The following is a 3,332-nucleotide window of genomic DNA, read 5'->3' as shown; positions in this document are numbered from 1 at the left end:
CTCTCTCTCTCTCTCTCTCTCTCTCTCTCTCTCTCTCTCTCTCTCTCTCTCTCCAGAGCCAAGCCTCCCAGAGGAAACACAGTAGGGCCTGTGTGAACTTGTCCTTGGCGCTGTCTTGCCCTCTAGTGGCCTTGTCCTTCTCCAACACGACTTGTGTTTGCAGAACTTCATCCTTACTACAGCTGTGCTGTCTACCAATGTGACCTCTCCCCGTCTCCAAACCTACTCACCTTCCTTGCTCAAAATCCCAGCGTCCGCGGGGAGACAGATGGAGGCTGTGACTGGCATACATTGCATGCAAGCCTAATATACTCAAAGGATTTATCAAAGTATATTTTTTAAAAATCATAATTTCTAGACCAAACACCAACTTCATAATCAACATAGTTCGTGTGATTTGTCTGTGGTTGTAACCCACATACATTCGGTGTCCTCAGAGTGAAGCTGCAGCCTCTCCTGTGTCCCTAAGGTCTCCTATCTCTCTGAGCCACGCTGCTCTCCTTGCTGTGCTCCTTCTGCACCCGCTGTCTGTGTGCCTCACTGGTCTTGCAGAGCTGTCCTCTCAGCTTGGAACATCCAGACAAGCACAAATTTGTCCTCTCACCTTGATGTCTCCATCCTAAAGTCACCTACTTCAATGACCTGCTCAAAAGTCTCGGCCACCGATCCCGTTATACCATTTTCCTCAGCACTTATCTCTGAGCAAAGTTATGTGTGTTTTCAGTCTTTCCCCAATGTAATGCAAGCTCCGCAAAGATTGGGATTTATGTCTTATTCACTGATAAATATTGGATATACCACTGCCTCAAGGCAGCTGCTCTTGGGTTTTTGTTTTTGTTGTTTTGTTGTTGTTTTGGTTTTTCGAGACAGAGTTTCTCAGTAGCTGTGAAGCCAGTCCTGGAACTAGCTCTGTAGACCATGCTGGTCTCGAACTCACAGAGATCCGCCTGCCTCTGCCTCCCGAGTGCTGGGATTAAGGGTGTGCGCCACCACCACTGGGCAGTTGCTGCCCTATATAATGTTCATTGCGGGATTTTAGGGGAGGACCTGAACCTAAGAGTTTGAGATCACTTGTTTACGTGTGAATTCTGAGAAGAAAACAGAAAAAAACTATCATTCACCTCCTTTCTGTCCTAACAGAGATGCTTCTTAGCTCTGAGCATCACATTTTCAGCTCCCAGCAGCTCTCAAAGCAGCGCAGACCAAAGTTGTAACCGCCACAGGAGCAGGAAGTGCACAAGAGGGAGGGGCTAAGGCCGCGTGCTGATAGCATTTCAAATGTAAACACTTGGGTAATGTTTAAGCTCTGCAACTTTCTATAAAATAGGGAAGGCCTGAGGAAGAATGGGAGGGGCTAGGTGCCATCTCTTGGTAAGGGAAGATGGCCTTGATCAGTAACTGGAACTGGAGAGGCTTGGAGACGTGAATCTTGAAATAACTGAGTTGTTGGGCAAGGCACTGGGGACGGTGACCGAGGATTCATCCTGTCTATTGCTGTAGATGGATTTTTCTTTGGGCCGCCAGCTCACAAAAAAAGTGACACAGAGACTTATTAATTATGAAGGCTCCGCCTATAGCTTAGATTTGTGCACTATGTCTTATAATTAATTTAGCTCACTTACATTAATCTATTCTCTCTTCCCTCTCACATACGCAGTTTCCTCTCCGTTCCCTCTGGTGTCCCTCTTGCAGCGAGATTCATCTCCTCCTCTTTCCTCTCTGCTCAGAAGTCCCGCCTAACTTCTTCCTGCCTAGTTCTTGACCATTCAGCCCTTATTAAACCATTCAGAAGGCACCTTGGTACAGACACATCTTCACAGTGTACACGAAGAGTATTCTACAACATCTCGCTTCCTCCAGGTCCTCCAGGAGACAAGCCATATACCTGGATGACAAGAAGTTGTGCAAGCTAACTTTCTGAACTACTGTCTGTACTACCTTTAACACCACAGAGATTGTCTCTTTGCTAATGAGCCGGAGGTACATGTAAAAGAAGATTAATGTCGACTCTCTCTGAAATTCAGCTGAGTTGACACCGGTGCCAGATGTTTTAATAGGACTCACTAAAACCATGTGACCAGAGGTCAAATACAGTATAGTTTTGGATGTGAGGATTCAAGATTCCCTATTGCTGAATATGTTTAGGCAGACTCATTAGCTTACTTGGTATATGTAAGTAGAGAGGTTTATTTAATGATATATGGGTTGTTTCAATTGCTAAAAGTCCAAAGTCTCTTCTGAGTCTTAAGGCAATTTCTTAACTGTAAACTCTTGTAAAATGAAAAAGGCAGGTCCCAGTCTTCCAACACACAATGGTAGAGAATATGCATTGTCACTCCAAAAGCGGAGAAAGAGAAAGAGAGCAGAGTGAATAAATACTGGCCCACAGGTCATTCAGATGGCTTGCGCAGTATCCCATCCCCCCACCTTTGTTGACTGCAACACACTTCTCTCTTTCGAGCTGGCACCACAATTTGAATGCAGCTTTCCTTGGCAGATGTCCATAGCTCTGGCATCTCTAACATCTTGGGGTCTCCAATGTAATCCAGGATCCACCTTCACAGGTTCATGAAATGGCCTCTCTGGGCCTCCAATCAGGGTTGCCCCGGTCCCATGCCTAACCTCAGCAGCTTTCCTTATGGAGGAAGATTCTACCACCTTTTCTATCTGTTTTGACTCTAAATCCAAAACCACATGGTCAATTTCTTCTGCCTGTTGGGGTCTTAATTCGGCCCCCTCCTTGACTTGCATTTGCATAAGCTTTCAGTTGATGCTGGTTTCTAAAGAGAGGAAATCCCACTGGCTGCAGTATTGCCTGTTCCTTTCACAGGCTGCAGGATTGCCTGGGTGGCATCTTGTCCTGAGGGTGGTCGCCCCCTTCATTCCATTTTGATTCAGGACTCCCTTTAAACTTCTTATCTCTTATTCAGCACAAACTTTGGCCCCAACATGACACTTTCCAGTGCCTCTTTTCTCCTCAAACTGTGCCTTCTGTATTTCTTTTTGCCCCACTTGTTCCTTTTCATGGTGGATTTGCATAGGAGTGATTGCTACTAGCCATGTGACATAGTTAGTACTAGGCTGTCTTGAAATCTCCTCTGCTAAGGGCATTAATCCAAAGTCTTCAGTTTAGACTCCAACAAATGTTTTAGTCAACGGCAGAAAGCAGCTACATTCTTTTCCAAAATATCACAAGAAAGGTCTGTAGGCCATTTACTAATATTCTCACCCTCTGAAACTTCTGGCGTCAAACCTCTATAGTCCAAATCCCCCTCCACACTACTGCCTTCTATGTTCCTACTCCGATGGCCCATCGTCTTAGGGTTTCTATT

This window comes from Alexandromys fortis, unplaced genomic scaffold (genome assembly GCF_014885135.2).
Source record: "Alexandromys fortis isolate MF-2015 unplaced genomic scaffold, M_Fortis_MF-2015_v1.1 scaffold_285, whole genome shotgun sequence".
Taxonomy (NCBI): Eukaryota; Metazoa; Chordata; class Mammalia; order Rodentia; family Cricetidae; genus Alexandromys; species Alexandromys fortis.
This window is presented reverse-complemented; position numbering follows the sequence as displayed.